The sequence below is a fragment of the Alnus glutinosa genome, chromosome 13, assembly GCF_958979055.1.
Source record: "Alnus glutinosa chromosome 13, dhAlnGlut1.1, whole genome shotgun sequence".
Lineage (NCBI taxonomy): Eukaryota > Viridiplantae > Streptophyta > Magnoliopsida > Fagales > Betulaceae > Alnus > Alnus glutinosa.
The window spans coordinates 3,993,523-4,018,751 of record NC_084898.1 but is presented as its reverse complement, the minus strand read 5'-3'; the positions used below and the strand labels follow the sequence as shown (position 1 = coordinate 4,018,751).

General features: G+C 37.6%; 1 pseudogene; it reads left to right on the top strand.

Moving 5' to 3' along the window:
- Positions 1 to 13,502: 13,502 nt before the first annotated feature.
- LOC133854606 (protein P21-like) lies at positions 13,503 to 20,346 on the top strand (annotated as a pseudogene).
- The last annotated feature ends 4,883 nt before the right edge of the window (positions 20,347 to 25,229 follow it).

The following is a 25,229-nucleotide window of genomic DNA, read 5'->3' as shown; positions in this document are numbered from 1 at the left end:
AGAAGCTCATGGTGGTGGTTTGATGGGTCATTTTGGTGTAGCTAAGACTTTAGGAATTTTGCATGATCATTTATTTTGGCCTCATATGAAACGTGATGTGGAAAGAATCTGTGAGAAGTGTATTACGTGTAAACATGCTAAGTCTAAGTTGAAACCCCATGGTTTGTACACCCTTTTGCCAATACCTAGTGAATCTTGGACTGATATTTCTATGGATTTTGTTTTAGGTTTACTTAGGACTAAGAGGGGGAGAGATTCAGTTTTTGTGGTGATAGATAGATTTTTCAAGATGGCACACTTCATTGCATGTCATAAAACCGATGATGCATCACATATAGCTAATTTGTTTTTCAAAGAAATTGTTAGATTTCTAGGACCGTTGTTTCTGATAGGGATGCAAAGTTTTTGAGTTACTTTTGGAAGACTTTGTGGGGAAAGTTGGGAACCAAGTTGTTGTTTTCTACTGCTTGTCATCCACAAACGGATGGTCAAACTGAAGTAGTAAATAGGACTTTGTCTTCTTTGTTGCGTGCTATCATTAAAAAGAACTTGAAAACATAGGAAGATTGTTTGCCACATGTTGAATTTGCTTACAATAGAAGTATACATTTTGCAACAAAGTTTTCACCATTTGAAATTGTTTATGGCTTTAACCCATTGTCACCTTTGGATTTAACTCCTTTACCTTTGAGTGAACGTGTGAACTTAGATGGCAAAAAAAAGGCAGAATTTGTAAAGATGATTCATGAAAAGGCACGGCTGAACATTGAAAGGATGACTAAACAATATGTCCATCAAGCCAACAAGGGATGCAAGAAGGTAGTATTTGAACTAGGAGATTGGGTTTGGTTGCACTTAAGGAATGACCGTTTTCCGGAGAAACGGTGTTCAAAACTCTTATCTCGAGGTGACGGACCATTCCAAGTAGTGGAATGCATCATTGATAATGCCTACAAGCTTGACTTACCAGGTGAGTATGGTGTCAGTGCAAGCTTTAATGTTGCTGATTTGTCTCCTTTTGATGTAGATGATGATTTGAGGACAAATCCTTCTCAAGAGGGGGAGAATGATGCAAACCAAGGAGCGGACATGCCGATCATACACGTGAAAATGGAGCTGAAGTTGCACAAGACCCTTTGTCACTTCCTAGTGGCCTAATTACAAGACTTAGAGCCAAACGTTTCAAGGAAACACTAAATGGGCTAATCCAAGAGAATTGGGCTGATTCTAAAAAGACCAAGATTGGCTCAAATAATAATCAAGGCTTAGTCCATGTCATCAAAGCAATTGAAGAGGCTAATGAACTTGGCCTTGGCTGGTTATGTTAAATACATTGAATTTAGTCATTTAGTTATTTTTTGCTGCCTCTAAAAGTCCAAGAGACCTAAAAACATGGGGACTTGTTTATGTTGATGTTTGTGTTGCTTTTAAAGCTGTAGTTATGGCTTTTCCTATTCTTGGAGGGTTGTTCCAAGTATATAGATGGGCATTACAAATTTTGTAGGCAGATATTGTTTTCAGAAAATTACTATTATTGTGAGGTTTTGTGTTCCTCTTCGTTCTTGAAAGAAGTCTTTGAACTTATCAAGTTAATCTTGTGGCGTTAAAACAACCAAACTTATCACCATGATTCTTGAGAGATTCTTAGGTTTCTTGGTGTGGCGTTTCAATCATTAGTAGTCTTGGTTTCTCATCTAGTTAGGTGACGGGTCAAGGCTTAACAAATCTTGTCTACACGATCTTGGGGATTCAAATCATCATTGTTATCGGGTTTCATCACAATTGTTGGTGGAATTCATATCACCGAGTCCCATGACAATGCAGGGTGTCTCCCGAGGAACACCTTTCGAAGGTATGTTTCAAAGGACTTTACCGAGTTTGATCTACATGCCGAGTTTACTACATACCCAGTTTGCTATGTGCCGAGTTTGCTAGCATCCCGAACAAGCATTCCTATCAAGCATCCCGAGCAAGCATTCCAAAGGTCATTCCTGAGGAGCACCTTTTCAAGTCGAATATTTCAAAGATCCATCCCAGTGTGCCTCATATCAATTGGCGCATATCAAGGCTCCAAGATGAAGAAATTCAAACTCGGAATTTTGGAAAGAATAGTTAAGAGCAAATATGCGTTCAACTAACATGGAATCAATGCTTGCCTTTGTCGGAATAACGAGATAAGTCTATTCTTGGCAGGTTTATTCATAATTTGCCTACTCACAATACATAGTAGTTTATGAAAAATGATTTTTCGTAATGCTTGAATTCATTAATAAAATCTACGTTGAAGAATTATCAAACTTTGAAACGGTTAAATGTCTCATGTTTCGACCAATAAATTTAGAAGTTGGTTACTCGTTACCACACACAGAAAATGACGATGCATTACTACTGAGCTTTAGCACACACAGAAATGGAGTAATGAGGAAGAGAAAACCACATCAAGTTGCATGATCAATTCTTGGTTCAACTTTGCAAATTTTCTCACATTCACGGACAGTTAATTGCTAACCATGACTACATGTATACATACATATATGCCTTTACAAGCACAGATGAGGCCAACATTTTTTACCAGAGGTCTCTAATGTCTGTTCATGGGCAGAACATGATCAGACGGCTTCTTAACATATATGCTTTGCTTCATGAATATTTATGCTTGAGATGGATCGAATCGCAACAAGCATGTGTGATTTCAAGCTTTTAATATACATTTAAAATTATAATGAGAATGATCTTGCATGACTAAATTCTCCTATGATATATGCTGCTAATGGGTAATGTTGAATACCTAAAATGCTTCTTGAGAGACAGGTGACCTCCAGATGATCTGGCATTTGGTTTTCTCTTATTTGCAGGATGCTTACCCGCATGTCGTAACTACTTGCGGTGTCTAGAGCTTCAATGCTGCTTCTTCGAGCTTATATTTTAGTCTATTTACAGCCTAAGCTTGGAAAAAAGATACAAAATCTTGGACTTAATCCAGATAGAGCATCTATGCATCTATCATGGGCACTGATGCACAGGATATATACGTGGGGTCCTGTGCATTGAAACACAGGAACTCCTCCCCAAGTGCTTAAGAGACAAAAAAGGCGATAAAACGGCAATCTTTTAGTGCTAACGGCAGGATATAGCCTATGTATTTTCTCACACCAAGACTTTGGCCATAAACATCAGAATGGCACTCTCCATCATCAATTACGCTAGATAAGTTCAAAATCTTCCTCTATATTTGCATATTAAACTCGGTTTTTAATCTTAGTTATCCTCCTTTAGATAAGGGGGGTAACTTGTTTTTAATTTTAGTTATCCTCCTTCGGATAAGGGGGGTAACTCGGTTTTTAATTTTAATTATCCTTCTTCAGATAAGGGGGGTAACTCAGTTTTTAATCTTAGTTATCCTCCTTCGGATAAGGAGGGTAACTCGGTTTTTAATTTTAGGGGAAAAATATATATTAGCCCCCCAAATTACCACCATTTCTCCGAATGGCCCCTCAAACTACCAAGGCTTGTACTCCGGCCTCCCAAACTACCAACTCCTCATTTTTTGGCCCCCTCTGTCTGTTTATGCCGTCTAAATGAGTCATGGAAATGAGTCTGTGAAAAAAGGAAGACGTGGAGGATTATCATGCAATTAGATGGAGTCCACCGCCCCCTCAATTTTTTTAGATCAATTGTGATCGATGTTGCCTTTGATGGGTGCGAACAGTTGGATCGTCCAGACGAGCTGAACCGGATACAGGTTGCCGGTGGTCGGGTTATATACTGGGACGGTCCACTAATTCCTGGAGAGGTCGACAACTTTCAGGCAGTGGAGGCTGGAGATAGCTTAATTCCGTTCATTTCATGATGGACGTGCACTGGCGATTGACGAACAAACCCACGGCGCCGATGAAAATGCGAGTGTTCGTGAATGATGAGAAGGAGCCGAGAGCAAACCCATGGCGTCGAACTGTGCATCTTCGAGTCTAGTTGGACAACTCCTACCTGAATGGCATTTTCGTAATATTGTGGTCTTCATGTTATTTTCTCAAAGGGAAAATCTAGTAATTTCATGTTTAAAGAGAAGGGCATTTTCGAGAGTTTATATACTGGTAAGTCACGTGCACAACACATGACTTATTTCCATCCATTTAGACGGCATAAACTGACGGAGGGGGCCAAAAAATGAGGAGTTGGTAGTTTGAGAGGCCAAAGTGCGAGCCTTGGTAATTTGGGGGGCCATCCGGAGAAATGATGGTAGTTTGGGGGGCTAATATATATTTTTCCCTAATTTTAGTTATCCTCCTTCAGATAAGGGAGGTAACTCAGTTTTTAATTTTAGTTATCTTCCTTCAAATAAGAGGAGTAACTCGTTTTTTAATTTCAGCTATCCTCCTTCAGCTAAGGCGGATAACTTGGTTTTCAATTTTAAGTTATCCTCATTCGGATAAGGGGGGTAACTCAGTTTTTTAATTTTAGTTATCCTCCTTCGGATAAGGAGGGTAACTCGGAAGTTTAGCACGAGGATCTCAGAGAAAGACTTGTGATGCTTGCTATTGTCTTCCTTGTTCTCAGCAATCTTGAGAATGTGTTAAGGCATCTTTGAAGCAAAATGCGATTGTCTAAAGGAATTAATTTAGATTTTTTGATGCACCATCGATAAATAACTTAGGTAAATTTGTACAATCGCCATAGTTATTTAGGGGAGAAGATTACTTAAAGATCTACTTATCTCATGTTGACTTGTTATTTTCCCCTTTTGGAAAAAGCACACATCTACACATGCATTATTAGCAATATGCAGATTCTATAAAGATTTATGTGCTGTCATTTTGGCTCTCGAATGCCGAGGCAAATTTGCTTGAGAGGTAAAGCTCCATTCGAGAACACCACCTTCCGTGGCTTGGAAGATGGCCTATAAAAGCGTCTATCCCATGGATCGGGGTAGTCATAAAATTCCTCCTTGGATAAGGGGGTCCTCCTTAGAATAATGAGGTAGCATAAAAGCGTCTATCCCGCGGATCAGGATAGTCGTAAAATTCCTCCCTCTTCGACAACAGGGGGGTCCTCCTTCAGATAAGGAGGTGGCATAAAAGTGTCTATCCCGTGGATCGTGATAGTTGTAAAATTCCTCCTTGGATAAGGGGGTCCTCCTTCGGATAAGGAGGTAGCATAAAAGCGTTTATCCCGCGGATCGGGATAGTTGTAAAATTCCTCCCTCTCTGACAACAGGGGGGGTCCTCCTTCGGATAAGGAGGTGGCATAAAAGCGTCTATCCCGCTGATCGGGATAGTCGTAAAATTCCTCCCTCTCCGACAACTGGGGGTCCTCCTTCAGATAAGGAGGTGGCATAAAAGTGTCTATCCCTCGGATCGAGGTAGTCGTAAAATTCCTCCTTTGATAACGGGGTCCTCCTTCGGATAAGGAGTTGGCACCAGAGTTGCAAACGGGATTGATTGCTCCTGGGAAGTGTGGCATAAGCTACCAATTATGGGTCTACTTACAGACACTTCAGTGATTTCTGCTTGGATAATCATTATGCACACAACAGGCTGTTCTCTCCCTCGGGAAGAAGATAGGTAGTCATCTAGCTTCGTGATATCCTAGGGAACATCATAGGAACCAGGATCAAACACCCTCCCTCAGAGCCGAACAATTCTCATTCGGTGACAGTTCCAGACGACTGTTGGTTATACACTCTGTTAGTTTTTGTGTTGGCTGCATTCTGTTGGACAAAATCACTTCTATATAATGTTGCTGCTTTCACAGGGATACTGCTTTATCCAGAGTCTACTCTTCAGCTATGTTCTTCGAGAAGATTATGTAAAGTTTTCAAGGATTTATTTCAGTTCCCTGTCAGCCGTCCGGACGACGTGGTATTCCGTCCAGACGCTCATCAGTCAGCAACATCCGTTCGGAGGACGAGATCTTTCCGTCCGGACGCCCATCAATGTCTAGAAGCTTCGAACAGTTCAAGGTTTCATCCGTCTGGACGTAATGGCAAATCGTCCGGATGCTCTTCAGAGTTCGAGAAGATCCAGTGTTCCAGTGCATCCGTCCGGACGACGTGGCTATACCGTCCGGACGCCATTCAGTGTTTGACAAACATTAGGGTTTCTGCCTCAAGACACAGTTATGGGAAGACGGCTGCTACCGTCCGGATGATGTGTGATCCCGTCCGGACGATGTCCTCTATAAGGCAAGAACGTGTATACCAAGTTCAACCGTCCGGACGTCAACTTCATGGTCCAGACGATCAAGCTTCATATATGGAAATTACATGCACCAGTTCAACCGTCCGGACGTTAGCCTTCAAGGTCCAGACGCTCCAAGCCTTATTATAGTAATTTCGTGCAGCCGAAGTGCAACCGTCCGGACGCTAGGGCAACACCGTCCGGATGTGGCCTTGTTATGGAAGCTTTCAGCGCTATCTTGGAGAGACGGTTGCAGTTGACCGTCCGGACGCTCGGTCAAGCCGTCCGGACACCTTCCGGTATTTTGGTCATAACGTTTTACTCAAATATCGGATTGGGACGAAATTGGGGTCGTTGGAAAGCTTAGAAAAAATGCTGTAATTTGAGCATCTGGACGGACCCTAGAAGTGTCCGGACGGAAAGATTTGCCCGTCTGGACGGCCCTGCAGAAAATTCCAGAATTACTTTTCGGACAAGAAAAACTTGGCCCGTCCGGACGGCCCTGGCTCCCGTCCGGACGCGCGTGTCTCAGAATCCATTTTTGAGTCGATTTTGGGTTTCCTAAGCCTATAAATAAGAGGCTTGAGGCATGCTTTCAACATAGAATTCGGTGGTGAATTCTCTACAACTTAGAGACGTGATATTTCCTCTAAAGCCTTGCCAAGTGTGTGATTTGATCAGCTGTGAAGTCTATCTTAGGGGTTGGCCCTAAGGTAAAGGATTCCATTGAAGACCCCTTCAGGTAGGAGACCTGGTTGGGAAGCATTCATGTTGGGTTACATGTTAGAGAGCAAGGTACGACCACTGCATCAGAGGTATGTGAGTGTTACTGCTTTTTATCTAGCTTTGTCTTCTGAATAGTGGATATCCTGGGTTTGGCTGCCCCGGAGTGGTTTTTCTCTTAATTGAGTTTCCACTTCGTCAACAAAATATTTGTCTCCTTTAAATTTCACATTTAATATTTTGTTGCACACTGTTCACACACACTGTTAAATTTAGAAGTCCATTTATTTTTCACACTCCCTCAGAAGTAAGTTAGCTAAATTTTCATTTGCTAACAGATTCTATTTGCAGGAAACCTTCTTCGCAAGGCATAAAAAATCGAGGAACATAACCTCGGTAAAAGATCGCGATGAGGAGCATAACCTCGGTAAATAATCAATGAGGAGCATAACTTCGGTAAAAAATCAAAGAGGAACATAAACTCGGTAAAAATCAATGAGGAGCACAACCTCGGTAAAAATCATGACGAGGAGCACAACCTCTACAACAAATCGTCATGGGAAGATGTCCCGTACGATAAAATTCGGAGACAAGGAACCATTGACATTTAGGCTTTTGTTATGAGAAAATGTGGCAAAAGGGATGAGATGCCTCATAGGAAATTCCTCCTTGGATAAGGGGGTCTTCCTTAGATAAGGAGGCGGAAAACTTCTCCTTGGGTAAGGAGACCTCTGTTGGATAAGAAAATTGACATGGTTTTCGAAAGATACTTTATGAGGTGACTAATGGATTTGTTCGTCCTCGAGAACCTATCGCCTCGCTTTGATACTACGATTTTTCTCTCGGATAGAAAGGTAACCTTGGTAGCCAACCTTCTTTGGACAAAGGAGCGTATCTTTGAATTCGGATGATTATCCTCTCTCGGATAGAAAGGTAACCTCGGGGACTATCCCCTTTTGGATAGAAAAGGAAGTAGCTTGGGATTTGGACAGTTATTCCCCCACGAAAATAAAGAGATAATTTTGAATACCTTCCCCCCTCGGATATAGGGGGTAGAAAGGAGATTCACATGAATTTTGTTGGTTTGGATAAGCGGGCCCCAAATTGTGAATTTAGATACCCCATCAGGGTTCAAACTTCCCTACTTACTCAAGTGAATTGCCTGAGCGCCTTTGACGCAGAAATAATAGCATAAAAAGGCGACTAATTAAGGGATGGGGACAGTGGAGTCATTGGACTCGGTATCTTGTTCTATTGCGACTTCAAAAAAGGGGGAGTCGACTTTGGCATCCCTCGATATTTAAATATTATAGTTCTACACAATGAAAAGGTTTCTCAGCTCATGTCCAAGAGCGTCGTATAATCCAACAAAGGAAGAATTTTCTGGAATTGGATAAAAATCTCTCACAAGTGAGAGTGCTCTTAAGGAGTGGTAGTCATTACTCCAGGCGGCTCTTAAGATATTGGGTGCACCTATTAAGATAGAAAAGCTTGAAGAATATCACCCCTAAGATATTTGTTTTTGTTACAACGGCATCGTCTGTGACAGCATCAGGTGAGTGCTCGGGAGTTGGAAGGTGAAGTGAGTCCGAGATCACCATTGCAGTGCGAAGCACTTTCCGGACACAAAGATGAATCAATGGTCCGACTTTGTAATCCAAGCGAAGAGCTCCCACATGGCGCTCCGAATACGACGATACTTCGATTCTCCAACGGAGCAGAAGGCAGGCCACCGCCACCTTAAACCACTACAATCGGAATTAGCTTTACCTAACTATTCCCTTGGTTAGAGGCAACTCAGACATGCATCGTTTTTATTGTTTTGAATTGTCAAGTGATTTGTCGGTCAAACGAATTCAATTCTCAAGAGATCCTCCATGCCTAAGGCTATATTGAGGATTGAGAGTTGTCAAACAAGTTGTTGGTGGGAAAAAGTTCATCAAACCATCGATGTTGGTTTCTCTAATATTCATAAAGACTACGGCAAGCCCTATGAGTCCAACATCCATGAGTTTACAAACTTATTGTGAGCGATTCAAGAATTGTAAAAACTAAGGAGATCTGGTCAAAGCTTGGGAAAGGCTATTGGGTCATATATATAAAAAATTCAAGAGGCACAGAAGCCTGAGATCTTTGAATTGCTCGTCCTCCGGTCGAAAATTCACAAGACAAGACACATGGAGAAGTACGCATCTTTCTGATGCTAGAAAAACTCTCTATTCCCTTTTAATCATATCAAGACCATGGGCTGGAGACCACATGTACGTTGGATCCCCCGGGCAATTGAGGATCGCGTCAGCACACGCCATTAAGACAACTCCTTAAACCCAACATTCCCGAGATGTCATCCTTACCCGAGATTATAAGGAAGATTGAGAGTAGTCGAGCGGGTTGTCAGATGGAAAGCATGCTCAAAGTCCAAGCCCTATGAGTTCGGTACCGTACCCATGAATCGGTAGAGTTATCATGAGAGGTCTCGAGGAGTTGCAGAAACTTGGAACCCAGCCAAAGCTCAAGAAAAGTCACTTTATCACATGAGGGTTAAGAAGTGCGAAAGTTTGAGATTCTAGAATTTTGAAGCATCGATTTTCATAATTCCCTTGCTTAATTCTCTTTATCTCAAGTAAGAGATAAGAGAATTGGGGGGTAACTGTTGGGGAATTATTATTCCCCACTCGGGTTTTACACTCGGGATGGTACATTTGGTCGGAATTATGTGCTCTGTCAGGAATAACTACTTGGATGATATGTTTAGTCGGGAATGTACGGTTGGTCAAGAATGTACGTTTGGTCGGGAATGACCAAGATCCTCAGCATTTAAGAGGATCTTGGACACTTGTCAAGTCAAGTCAGAAGTTAGTATGGGGCACCATGCTTGATATCTACACACCTTACCGGTCACTGTTCACACTGTACAATAATAAGACTTTTACTATACATCAGCAGTAAAATGGAGCCTAGATATATACCCATCATCTAAGAGGTATGGATCTATCTAATATGAAGATCACTCTCTCTCTCTCTCTCTCTCTCTCTCTCTCTCAACTGACTTGAGCGTCTGAGGAGGCCTTGCCAGCCAACCTCCGATGGGCCTTCTCTTTGTTGCAAGTTACATGCGAAGAGACGAATCGGAGGCTGCCACGTCATCAGGCTAAAAATCGTATCAGCAGTATTAAAGCAATGGCCTTGAGTTCGAATCTTAATTCCACATTTTGTGTGGTCCGATATATAAGGAAAAAGTTAGAGTATTAATTAAATGGTCAAATACACAATTTCCTATAATTTTATGTTTTTCACACAACTATTATTTGACAGTAGTATTTTTCTCTTTTCTTTTCCTCTTCTTAAGTGTCTTGTTGAACCAATCATTTTTATTTATTTATTTTTTTTAAAAAAAAAAAAAAAGAATTTCTTCCAACTCAATATTTTTTTTATTTTTTAAAAAAGCAAAACTTTTTGCCCTATAACAATTAGGTCAAAATTCATTAACTTAAATTTTTTCATAGACTGATATTCTAATATCTTACAATATAATATACGTCATTGAACAAATTCCTTATAGATATTTATTCCTCAAGAGACTAGAGGGACAAATTGCTCTTTGAGATTTATTTTTTTTGAACACAGAAAACTTCTCATTAAAAGAAAAGAAGACTGGGTTACAGTCTAGAGGCCATAAGGTCTCTAAAAGAAGCATTAGAAATAAAAAGAGGCATCTCCTCAAACCAACAATAAGACAAGCATTTAGAAGAAGCCTCCCTAGCTAATTGATGGGCAACAATATTAGCTTCTCTGCAACAATGGAACCAAGAGCAAGAAACTAAATCAGAAGCTTCCTTTCTAATAGCATCTACAAAGTGCCCAATTTTAACAAAAGAGGAGTTTGGGTCACAAATAGCTTTGACCACTTGAATGGAGTCACCTTCACATATTATGCTAGAGAAACCCATGTTTTTGCAGAAAATCAAAGCTGAATAGGCAGCCATACATTCTGCCAAGAGGGGAGTAGCTTCTGCCTTACAAGCATAACATTTGGCCCCCACAATCACTCCATCAGAATTTCAAATTACACAACCCAAACCAATAACACCTTTTCTAACATTTAAAGAGGCATCCCAATTAACTTTAATATACCCAAGATTTGGGCATTTCCAAAATTTGCTACTGATAAGGGAGCAAGGGTGGGACTGCCTTACCAAATCATTCTTCTTTAGGGCTGACCAGTACTCCTCATGGCGCCTAAGAGCTTCCTTGAAGACAGACAGAGGGGAAGAAAATTGGTTTTCAAAAATTAGCTTATTCCTTCTCATCCAAATGCAACGAAAGACAGTTACCATAAGGCTCAAAGAAACATCATCCAGTCTATTAAAAAGAAAGGAAAGAAGCTCACTCATGCCAGGGAAGAAAGATGGACATTTTTGAAAAGCCAGAGAGCCACTCCCCCAAACATCCTGGGCACCTGGACAGCTCCATAGAGCATGAAGGGTGGATTCCTCCTGAAATTTACAACAAGGGCATAAGTCATCATTCAACACACATTTCTTCTTTAGATTTTGTTTAGTAGGAAGCAAATTCTGGCAAGCTCTCCAAAGAAAAATCTTGGAGGAATTAGGAACTTTAAGAGACCAAAGCTTTTTCCAAAAATCAGCATTGATTCCCCTGAAAGAACATTCCCCTTTTTGCTTTTTCAGCAAATCCAGCCCCAAGTGATATGCACTTCTCACAGAGAATAAACCATTAGAAGAGCCATTCCAAAAGATTTTATCCGGGGGCAGGGAAGGGCATAAAGGGATATTCTTAATGACCTTTGCTACGTTAGAAGGAAATAAATTATCAATAATAGAGCCATTCCAACTCAGAATAGAGGGATCAATGAGGTCTGACACTAAAGCATCGGAAAAAAGGTTAGAGCCCGGGGGGGCACTCAAGGAACCAAAGTTGGGCAGCCAGTTATCACCCCAAATTTTGATAGACCGTCCATCACCAATTCTCCAATGAATTCCATGAGAAAGGAGCTCTCTAGCAGCCATAAAACTTCTCCAAATGAATGAAGGCCTTTTACCCAAGTTTGACTCCAAAAAGGAGGAATGGGGATAATATTTAGCTCTAAAAATTTGAGCAATCAAAGAATTTAGATTCTGAATTAGTCTCCAACACTGTTTTGCTAAGAGGGCCTTATTAAACATATGAAAATCTCTGAAACCTAACCCCCCAGCAAATTTTGATCGCCCCATTTTAGGCCAGCTCATCCAATGTATTTTAGAGTCATTGCTTAAATGTCCCCACCAAAAGGATTGCATTAATCTATTTAAGTCTTTACGAAGGCTAATAGGAAGGAGAAAAACACTCATGGAATAGGAGGGAATGGCCTGAACAACAGCTTTTAAAAGGATTTCTTTGCCTGCCAAGGTCAACAGTTTGGCCTTCCAATTATTAAGTTTTCAGATTACCTTCTCCTTAATAGTATTGAAAGCCTTAATCCGACTTTTACCCACCAAAGTAGGAAGACCCAAATAAGAATCATACCTATTAACTTCAGAAAGACCTGACAAAGCCAGAATCTCCTGCCTTCTTGAGAGACATGTATTGCGGCTGAAAAAAACAGCAGTCTTGCTCAGGTTTATCTTCTGCCCAGACCCTCTTTCATAAGTGTCCAGAATATTCAAAAGTCTTCTCCATTCAACTTGATTTGCCTTGCAAAAAACCAAACTATCATTAACAAAAAATAAGTGAGTGATCTTGGGACCATTTTTGGAGGTGGGAACACCAGAAATAGCTCCTTTAGTGTGTACATGATGTAAAAGAGAACTAAAAGCTTCAGCACAAAGGACAAATAAATAAGGAGAAATAGGATCCCCTTGCCTAATTCCTCTTGACGGAATAATGTTCCCCACCACATTTCCATTAATCACCACAGAGTAACTAACAGATTTTACACAAATCATGACTAATCTAACCCAAACAGCATCAAAACCCAACTTATGCATAACAGCTTCAAGAAAAGACCACTCAACTCTATCAAAAGCTTTACTCATGTCTAGTTTTATGCCCATATAACCAGTCTTACTCCACATTCTGGTTTGCATAGTATGCATAGTTTCGTATGCAGCAATGATATTATCAGTGATGAGCCGACCAGAAATAAACGCTCTTTGAGAGTCAGAGATAATGTCAGGCAGAATAATTTTAAGCCTATTAGTTAAGATTTTAGATAAAATCTTATAGACTACATTGCATAAACTAATAGGCCGAAAATTAGTCACTGACTTAGGGTTCTTCAATTTAGGAATAAGGGCAATCACAGTAGAGTTTACATGGGAATCCAAATTGCCAGTATTAAAGAAAAAATTAACTGCATCACATACCTCATGGTGCAGAAGATCCCAGTTCTGTTGGAAGAAAATTGTTGGAAATCCATCTGGCCAGGTGCTTTGAGGGGGGGGGGGGGGGGGGGGGGGGGGTCATTTGATTAAGAGCTTGCTGAACCTCTTCTAAAGTGACAGGAGCTAGCAAAATTTGGTTCATTTGGGGGGTGACTTTGGGGGAAATAGTTCATAGACGTGGACTGCTGCTCTTTGAGATTTATTTAAGATACTCGTGTTGATGCCGGGAATTATTGTGATCCTCGGTCGTTGAGACTTTTTTCCTCATGCGCAATTTACTCTATTTTGTGTACTTTACTGTAAAAGAAAAAAAGGGTCCCCAATTTATTACAAAATTGATAAGTGTGTATCTTTTAAAATATGTAATTTTTTAGTACATTTTTAATAAAATATGTAATATTTATATATATTTTTTTAAAAAATGTACATAATAATTATCCACTCTAACACAGTTTAATAAATTGAGTTAAAACCCAAACTAAAGAAAACTTTGTGGTGCTGAAGACGCCATAAGCGAAACTTATTCTAGATGTATTAAGTACAGATAGGCCGGGTTGTATTCGAGCTAAGTCGAGTCAAGTTGAGTATAGAATGTTCAATAATTCAAGCTTAGCTCATTTAATTTTATTTCCAACACGAGTAGAGTTCGAACTTATCAATTAATTTATTCATTTCTTTATATAAAGTAAATATTATGATTAATTGTTTATTTTTTAGTAAATTCATACTAATCATAATTAGTTAATTAATTATGGTTAAATTTTTATCATTTGAGTTAATTAAATAAATTAACTTAAATCTTAAATAATCTAATCTCAAGTTTATATGTATTTATATAAATTCATTATGGACATATATATACTAACATGCGTACACACATATATCCATACATACTCACAAACACTCATGTACACATAAATCTCTAAAAATAAATTCACAATAACAATAATTTAAGTTATATTTATCATATTAAGAAGAAAATTTCATTTTCACTAATTAAGATGTTCTTATTACAAAATTAAATAATACTAATTTTTTTATTTTTTTATTTTTTTTTTTGTAAAAATGAAATTATACGAATTTATACAAGTTTATCCAAATCGAACTAAGTTTATACAAGTATGTCTCGTTTAATATATGAAAATATTATTAAAATATTATTGTGTTCACAAATAGGCTAATCTTACACCCTAACTACAGACCAAATATATCGTTCACAAAGGTCCGTAACTAGAATTACTTTACGTACGCAGATATGCTTGAGATCGACGTCCTTTGTTGTTTTGTTTGTATTTGTTGACTTGTCTTCAAATTACGGAAGGCTAAAATTTGCCAATGATAAAACGGCGTTTCAAATTTTCCAATAACAGCCTGACTAGCCAATAGATTTCTATACGCACCTTCCCACGAGGCCAAAACTACCCTAAGCTCACCCTATATAAACCCCTAACGCATCTCCCTCACAAACCACAAGAGCTGACCACAATATCTCTCACTTCACAAAATGAGTCTCTCCAAAAATCTATCCATATATTTTCTTCTTCCTTTTCATCGCTCTCTGCTTCGGTCTTGCCCATGCAGCTAGATTTGAGTTCATAGTCTGCTGTTAAAACAATTGACGGTTCAGATTTAAAAGTATTCTCTTTAAGATAAAACGATATCGTGTAACATAGAGACAAACGTTTAAACAAAAAGACACTTTGACGCCGTCAACCGAGAAGGGAAAAGCCCTTCCCTTCGGCAAATGTTCCTGTTCTTCCAAACCCATCATAGTTCGGCAACAGCATCTTCAACTTCATCCTTTTCTTCCTCGTCTGCTGCTGATTCGAGATACAAACTGAGAAACACACACGGTTAGATGGAGCCCCTTTCCCGGAGAGTCGAAAGACCTCTCTTTGAGGGTTGTAGATTTCCTGTGGCCTCTGGCCCTCCATCCTTTGCAAGCCGTTTGATGCACTCAGAATAAGATGTTCACATGAATTTAATTGAAAAAATCTTCTATAAACTGTTGACGTTGAAAGTTCAAATCAGATAATGTTGCATATATAATTTGAAGAGATAAATTTTGAAAGGCTTTTCTTTTGTGGTTGGAAGTTTTGGGCTCTCATATATATGCAAGCCATGTGGCGAGGTGATGCAGGAGGATCCGAGTCTGATGACGCTGAGTTGTCAGATTGCACAATAATGACGCTGAAATACCTGGAGCAGGCGGATCAGTGCAAAATTGGCAAGAAATCGTAATTTGGCCTAATTGGGGCAATTTCCGAGTGCGCTGCAGTAATTTGGCCATAACTTTGGCTACGAGTATCCGTTTCGCGCATATGACCTCAATTCGAAAAGCTCTCTTCGGCGCGCACGTCTTGGCCACCCAGCTTCGCTTGGTGCGCCTCGTTTCAAGCCCCAAAATTCACTGTTTTCCTTGTCAAAACCCTAATTTTAGATATTTTTTGCCATTTATGGTAACTTTTCGTTTATTGTTTAGGAGGTGATTCTGAGCCCGATTTGGGCCAGATTTTCGACAGAATAATTATTTTATTACGTATTTTATTTTATTAGGGTTTTCGGGATTTTGCTATTTTTGGCAAAAATTCTCCTAAACCTATTTTTCAGCTATTTAAGCCCGGCTTGTGGGCGTTTTTCGACAGTTCATTGTTATTGATTAATTATCAGAATTCAGAGTTTTCTCTCTGTTTTGAGGTGATTTTCTTGTTTCTTCCTTGCAAAATACTTATTGATTAGCCTACAGAATAATCGCTATTCTGTTCCGGCGTCACGAGGTTAGAAAAAAAAAAAAAAAAAAGAAAAAGAAAAAGAAAAGAAGAATTGTGCATAGATCTAATGTTCTCAGCCTTTTCTGATTCAAACGAGCAAAAAAAAAAAGGGTGGGGGGGGGGGGGGGGGGTGGGAGATCTTTAACTTGACTCCATGAGTTTCTTCACAACGAGAAGGCATGAAATATGTGCAGATCACCTTGCCGTGTGCGTTGTTATTTTGTGCAGATCTATCCGTGTGTGTTGTCATTTTGTGTCTTGAATCAACAGGAAGAGGAAGAAGAAGATGAAGTTGAAGATGTTGTTGCCGATGAACAGCTAGAGTTTTTAAGGTTGGAATTGAGGAAGAAGTTGTCAAACTGACATGGGTTTGGAAGAACAGGAACAGTTGCCGAATGAGGGGTTTTTTTCTTTTCTCCGTGTACGGCTTCATGAAAGTGTCTTTTTGTAACTTTGTTTAAACGTTTGTCATGCAAGACTTTGGACAGTTAATTAATGTTTATGTTTTGGTTAATGTTTAGTTGCATCAAAACAGGCTGGTTGATTTAGTGATTAAGATTGAACTTTGGGGAGGGTGGCTCCTCGAACAGCCGTTAATCCTTTGTTCCTTTATCATTTTCTTAATCAATTTCAGTTCTATTTCTTTGGTTAAGATTAGATCTCGACAATTGGTATCCGAGCCGCTGTGTTCTTGGCATGTTGAAGAGTACATGCTATTCAGGCAGGCCCAAGAAAAACAACACCACTAACAAGAAGGTAGCGACGACAATTAGAGGAGCAACAAAAATTTTTGGAACAGGCTAGGTAATCTAAATGGTTTAAATTTTAGGTAGAATTTACTCTTAAAAGCCGGCTTGCAAGAGGAGGATGCCTAAGAAGTTATATGCACATGATTAAGATTGTAGTTAAATTATGTGAGACACTAAAAATCGTAACAGAAGCCACTTGAATTCAATAACTTTTGGCAGGCTTCAAAGCAGGCAGTATTCAAACGACTGTTACTGTTTTTTTTTTTTTTTTTTCTTAATTGTTTAAGAGTGTAAATAACAAATTTTAAAAGATGAGGGTAAAGTAAGCATCTATGCATGAGAAGTGAAGGGTATGCTTAAGGTAACCTTCTCATTAGTATTAATTAATAGAGATCGAATTATGGCCGCAATTTTCTGGTCAAATTGCAATTAATCAAATAGTTAATGAGAAAGTCCCGATATGGTTTTATTTGTTTGAACATGTAGGCTTCACATCTCAAGCTGTCCGAACATTTATTCAAGCAAGTGGATCATATCAAAATTCTCTCATTTGTTATCCGAATTAACTATAATTTGGTCAGAAAATCATAACTAATAGTCTGTCTATATAGATACATTTTTCTTATTATCAAGCTTGCATTTGTTCCTTCCATGAGATTTTTCGCTAAACATTTAGATATAAAAATGAAAGGGTGGGATTGTGATCATGAAAATTGGATTTGATAAAGCAACTTCACTTGATTCTGCAAGGATACAAATAATTTGGGCGTCACTTTCAACTCGATCTGTCCTCTTCAATACCAAAGTTGACCATAAAACTATGTCTCCCTTGATAGCACAAGTCTCCTTGAACGTACTCCACGACTCTTCTTGGAAAGTTGGCACCTAAGCTGGATATTCCTCCTAACCTTATCCGTGCCATGGAGAAGTGGTAAATTACAATAAAGAGTGCTGTCTGCCTGTCTTCCTTAATTTCAAAAGGAATACGGGGGATATTTTCGGTCAGACCATGATATATTTTGTCCAACCTAAAAGTTTAAGCACGTCGGTGTGGACCTAATTATATTATAGTAATTATTCATATTTGCCACATTTTTTTTAATGTGACTCTTTTTTTTTTTACTCACATTTATATTCAATAATTTTTCCCTCACGTCTGAGTTTATTCATTACCTTCTTACATTCCTTCTCAAACGAAAGTTGTTTTTTTTACTTGATTATTTTTATGGGCCGTATCCAAATCACTTGGGTGCTATGTGAATTTGCATTTGTCCCTACTCTAGAGACTCTTGTTCGCTCGTGCCCGTGCCATGAATTTTTAAGCTTCGTTTGGTTCGTAAAATGGGTATTATTCTACTAGGAAAATAAATAGCTATTATTGGGAATGAAGAAGAGTGGAATAGAATAATTATTCTAATTCTTTAGTTTGGTAACAACACATATATAACAATTGGAATTGACTCAAAATTACCAAAAAACCACATAATTTTATTTTATTTTTTTATTTTTTAAAAAACACAAATCTTAAAATAAATAAATAAATAAATATTGGACCTTAGATATGTGGGTGGCCACCCACAAATCTTATCTAAATTCTTTTTTCTTTTTTAATTTTTTAATTTTTTAATTTTTTTAATTTTTTTAATTTTTTAATTTTTTAATTTTTTAATTTTTTTTTTTAAGTTTAGTTTGAAAAAATTATTATTATTATTATTATTATTATTATTATTATTATATTTTTTTGTCTTTCCAATTTGTCAAATTTTCCAACAAAAGCTTGACTAGCCAATAGAATTTCCCTAAGCAACTTCCCAGAAGGCCATAACCACCCCCAAGCTCACCTTATATAAACCCCTACGCTAATCTCTCACAAACCACAAGATCGAGCTTACACAGTTTCTTTAAGCTTCACAAAATGAGTCTATCCAAAAGCCTATCCATTTTTTTCTCCCTTTTCATCTCTCTGCTTCGGTCTAGCCCATGCAGCTAGATTTGACATAACCAACAATTGCCCCTTCACTGTTTGGGCAGGGGCGGTACCTGGTGGCGGCAGGCAGCTCAACCAAGGTCAAACATGGGGCCTTGATGTTAATGCCGGAACTACAGGGGGTCGCATTTAGCCTCGAACATGGTGTAATTTCGATGGTTCTGGTCGTGGCAATTGCTAGACCGGTGACTGTGGCGGGCTTCTCCAATGCCAAGCTTATGGTGTACCCCCAAACACCCTTGCCGAATTCGGACTGAACGAATATAACAACTTGGACTTCTTCGACATCTCTCTTGTTGATGGGTTTAATGTTGCTATGGATTTTAGCCCCACGTCTAATGGTTGTGCCCGTGGTATAAGATGTACTGCTGATATCAACGGACAGTGCCCCAATGAGTTGAAGGCTCTTGGCGGGTGTAACAACCCATGCAGGAGCGGACCCACGTCTTGGGTGAGGGGGACGAATGTCCCCCCAATTTTTTTAAAAATATCCTTAAATATACCAAAAAAATAATTTTGTTCTCCAAAATTAATACTTTTGTCCCCCCAAAATAATATTTGTGTCCCCCTTTAACTTATTTTTTTTAGTTTTGCCCCATCTTTTAACCCAAAAAATCTAAATACCCCATTCATTTAATTTCCTTCCATATTCTAGTTGGCTTTTAACTAGAAACTCAATTTGATTTAGAACTCTGAAGATGCGAAATAAAAAGTTAAATGGTTTTGGTTTTTTGAATGGTTATTCTAAGTGATTTCTAACCAATAATCAATTTTTTGAGTGGTTATTCTATAGTCATTTTGGTTCACAATATTTGTTTTGGCATCACAAGTTAAATGGTTTAATCATTTATGATTTCATTATTGTTTGGCTTGACTCATAACATTTGTTATTTGGAGCTTTAAGGAATTGTTAGGAGAAATAGCCCATGATCATAAGTATCGTTTTTATTGGACCCTATAGCTAGATTATGTTTAGTTTTTTTTTTTTTTTTTAGATAAGCTATTTTGCTAGTTGTTTATACTACTGTGTGCTTGTGATACTATGAGATTAAATGTAAGATTTCAATGTTTTTATTTAATATCAATATGCACAAACACAAATATATAAAGATTTTGAATATCTACATGCTTTTGTATTTATGCAAGTCCGTCTCCTCAATAAAAAAAAAAATTTCGTCCCCCCTTAACAAAAATTCTGGTTCCGGCCCTGAACCCATGTACGGTATTCAAGACCGATCAATATTGCTGCAATTCTGAAAGCTGTGAACCTACATACTACTCTAAATTTTTTAAGGATCTCTGCCTCGATGCTTATAGTTATCCTAAGGATGACCAAACAAGCACATTCACGTGCCCCGGTGGGACTAACTACAAGGTTGTCTTCTGCCCTTGAATTAGTAGTTGATCAAGAGGAAGGAAACTAGCTACTAGCTAGTAATATATAATAATATGTGATGTAATAAAAGCTTAAAAGGCTTTGTGCGCATGATGCTAGCCATATTAATTACGCATTCACGTAATTGGCTGTAATAAAATTACGCTCATAAGTAATAATAACCTTTCTATTTGCGGTGATTTTTTTTTTTTTTTTTCTTTGAGAACCATATTTCAACTCTCTATATATGTCCGTAGAAGAGTGATTGGTGCACAAACTTTAGAGATATAGTATGAGTCCCACGTGAGACTTATGCGGTGGAACTCACTACATGAAATCCACCTCATATCTCTAAGACCTTGCACAATTGTTGTGCAAGAGTCATTTTCCATGTCCATATATATTTCTTGTGGCTGATGATGAATCAAAGTATTGTTAACAGGAGGTAAATATTGGACGTTTAACTTTTATGAGCGCGGTAAACGTATTATAATTTTTACTATATATATATATTTATGAATTTTTTTTACGTAACAATGTACATAATACTTATTACACTCGTTATTAAAATGTAGACTACTGTATAAGTTTACAAAGAAACTATAATAAAAAGGGCAATGATTTTTTTCCAACTTTTATTACTGACCATATATATAAAAATACGTACGTTACCTTGATTTATGGAGCTAATTTCAAAGCAGCCGGCTTAATTTGACAATTCATTCTATTTATATATAGATATTTATTTTTTTGAAAGAAGTCTAGCATATCTTTGATTAAAGAAACAATTCATATGCATTTCGCCTTAGATGACCTACCTATGATCATTTTTGCACCTCTCTCGTGCTATTCTTGACTATCACGCCTATTCCTATCTTTTTGTTGTCTTTTATCCAACGCCGCATCTTATGTTCCATTTGTTTCGGCGTAAAATAATTTCTGAAAAATGACTTCGGTATTTTCTGGTGTTTGGTAGGGGCGAAAATAATGGTCAACCAAAAATTGATTTCCGTTTGACCAAAAATGCTTAATAAATTTTGAAAAATAATTTACGCTTTTTAAAAGCGTAAATCATTTTCCGTAGATAGTAGATAGAATCGACTCTTTTTTAAATAATGCAGTCGACCTTTACATTCAAGCAGTTGAATATTGTCGGATTTCGACAAGCTAGATTCCAACTCCAGTCGGTGCCGAAATTCGGCAGACATCGCCGGAATCTGGCTGGAGTGGCCGGGTCTCCGGCAATCTGGCCGGATCCCGGCCGGGATCCTCCCAGAACGGCGGGATCCCGGCCAGGACGGCCGGTTTCCGGTCAACTGGCCGAGCTCTGGCCGTTTTTTGCCAGATTCTGGCAAATTTGTCGGAATTTGTATCTGCCAAATATTAAAAAAATATTTTTATATTACTTTATATTAACATTTTTTATTTTGTGAATAAATTTTTTTTTTAATTAATATGATTAAATTAAAATATAAAAAAATATTTATAATTTTCCGTACGCACCAAACACCGAAAAATGATTTCGACGGAAAATATTTTTCTGAAAAATGACTTCCTTGAAACTATTTTACAACGGAAACCATTTTACACCGAAACAAACGGAGCATTAATCGAATTTAACAAACCCATCTATAAGGCCTTTCATCGAATGCTCCTTTTATTGCCCGCTTCTTCCCTTGTATGTTGCCCATAATTGCACTTCAAAAAGCCGCTAATGAGTTTGAGGATTTGCTTACACTTGTGGAAGAAATAAAACACTCTTCTTCTTTCTTTCTTTCTTTCTTTTTTTTTTTTTTTTTTTTTGTATATATATATTTATGACATGAATCTTTTAAGGCAGAGCCAGTTCGTATATCCATCCCTGTGGGACAAACTTCAGATCCGTGCAAAGCGCTCTCCTCTACACGGATTGAGTAAGATTTTGACTTTGTTGGCGAGCTTTATCCTACGAAATTGTTTGCATTCAAAAGGATTTTGACCCTTAAACCTGATGAGGATGTCATAAAGATCAAGGTCCTAACAACCTCTTGAGCCAACTATAGGGTTAGTAAAATTAAACTTTAATAATTAAGATTTATTTTCAATACATTTAACGTACGTACATAATTAACGTGTCACATCATCCAAAGTGTTATGTTATTAATTAAACATGTACACTTGTTTTCAAACCTTCAAGTTATAACGTTATGGTATAGATCTTAAAACAGCTAGTCGACGTTCAAAGGCCTTGTCCTGCCGGTCTAAATCAACTGCCTCTCATACGTACGTGGGATGTCCAATACTGATCGAGACGGGCTGAAAGTCATGGGCTCATGCAAGACTTTGGACAATTAATTTATGTTTATGTTTTGGTTAATGTTTAGTTGCTTCAAAACAGGCTGGTTGATTTAGTGATTAAGATTTAACTTTGGGGAGGGTGGCTCCTCGAATAGCCGTTAATCCTTTGTTCCTTTATCATTTTCTTAATCAATTTCAGTTCTATTTCTTTGGTTAAGATTAGATCTCGACAATTGGTATCGGAGCTGTCGTGTTCTTGGCATGCATGTTGTAGGGTACATGCCATTCAGGCTAGGCCCAAGAAAAACAACACCACCAACAAGAAAGGTAGCGACGACAATTAGAGGAACAACAAAAGTTTTTGGAACAAGTTATCTAAATGATTTAAATTTTAAGTAAAATTTATCCTTAAAAGCCAACTTGCAAGAGAAAGATGCTTAAAAAGTTATATGCACATAATTAAGATTGTATTTAAATTATGTGAGACACTAAAAATCGTAACAGAAGCCGCTTGAATCCAATAACTTTTGTCACACTTCAAAGTAGGCAGTATTCAAACAATCGTTACTTTTTTTTCCTTAATTGTTTAAATTATAGGTAGAGCGTAAATAACAAATTTTAAAAGATGAGGTTAAAGTAAGCATCTATGCCCAAGAAGTGATGGGTATGCTTAAGGTAACCTTCTCATTAGTATTAATTAATAGAGATGGAAATGGCAGCAATTTTCTAGTCAAATTGCAACTGATCAAATAGTTAATGAGAGAGTCCCGATAGAGTTTATTTGTTTGAACGTGTAGGCTTTCAACTCAAGTTGTCCGAACATTTATTCAGACAAGTGGAACATATCAGAATTCTCTCTCATTTGTTGTCCAAATTAATTACAATTCGGTAAAAAAATTACAGCCAATCGTCGGTCTATGTAGAGACATTTTAATTTACTTATTATCAAGCTTGCATTTGTTCCTTCCATGAGATTTTTCGCTAAACATTTAGACAAAAAAAAAAAAAATGAAAGGATGGGATTGTCATGAAAATTGGATTTGATAAAGCAGCTTCACTTGATTCTGCAAGGATACAAATAATTTGGGCGTCACTTTCAACTCGATCTGTCCTCTTCAATACCAAAGTTGACCATAAAAGTATGTCTCCCTTGATGGCACAAGTCTCCTTAAAAGTCCACGGCTCTTTTTGGAAAGTTGGCACCTAAGCTGGATATTCCTCCTAACCTTATCCGTGCGATGGAGATGTAGTAAATTACAATCAATAAAGCAGCTTGACTTGATTTTTTGGAAGGATACTAATTGCTTCTCATTTTCAACTCTGTCCTCTTCAATACCAAAGTTTTTTTTTTATTTTTTTTTTAGATCTTCAATACCAAAGTTATCCAACACCAAAAGTATGTCTCCTAACTTAAAAAAAATAAATAAATAAGTAAATAAAGAAAGAAAGAAGTAGGTCTCCTTTGAGAGCACTAGTGTCCTTAAACTCCACGACTCTACTTGGAAAGCATGGGAAAAGTTGGCATCTTAATCTGGATATTCCTCCTAACCTTATCCGTGCCGTGGAAAAGTAGTAATTAAATTACAATAAAGAGTGATGTCTTCCTTGATTTGCAAAGGAATACAGGGGTATGGATATTTTGGAAAGTTAATTTGTCGGTCAGACCATGACCCATGCATATATATTAATTGTCACATCTTTTCAATATGAGTCGATTACTATATTGTTACGCGTACTTCTTATCAAATGAAAGTTTTTTTTATTATTAATTTTATGGGCCGTTTTCAAATCACTTGTGTGCTATGTAAATGTACATACATCATATACCTTTATCTTATTCCTACTCTAGAGATTCTCGTGTGTGCCAGTGTCATGAGCCTTTGTCCCTTACTCTTGAGACTCTCGTCTATGTCCAAATGAATCACACCTTGCACTTAATTTTATCCCTATTTTAGGGACGGGTTTTATTTGCATTCATGCCAAAAACCGTTGTCCCTTGCTCTAAGAACTATAAAGTTGGACCTAGCAATACACTATTAACTATGGACTTATATATTAACTATGGACTTATTCTTGCGATATATTTATAATATAAACCCTCCATTACCTGCCGCATATTTTTTTTTTTTTAAACACACGTGTATTCTTAATAGAATATAATAAGAAATGATTGTTGTATAATTTTTGTATAATTTTAACATTTTTTTTTCTTTTGTTTTTAATGATCAACCATTAGATTCGTTTCCTACATGTGAGTCTTAAATATTCAATGGTTGATCTTAAAAAAAAAAAAAAAAATTGTTAAAAGTTGTATAAAAATTGTACAATAAACATTACTCTAATACAATAGAGGGTTTTTTTTTTTTTTTTTTTTTTTTTTTTTTTTTTTTTTAATTTTTAATTTTGGCATCTGCCAAGCAAAGTGAGCCCAAACATAAGTAAACTAAATAAACATTATTATTTTTTCCCAATATGCATGTTCGATTATGGTATCAAATAACCTGTGATACCAAGGTAAATAAGGTACTCTATTTTCCAGCCAAGAATATGCAACACATTTATTTTATTTTATTTTTTATGATTGGAATCCCTTCAATGTATGGCCATTTCGTATATCCACTGTTCCGTTTATGCAACACATTAATTTCTCCTCTACTCTTTGAAGTTATTCGTATAAGACACAAATTTCCATGATGAAAGAACTTGCAGTCTTATTTCATTTAGTTTTCTATTATACAGCTGAGCTGAGCACCACCACAAAAAAAAAAAAAAAAAAAAAAAAAAAAAA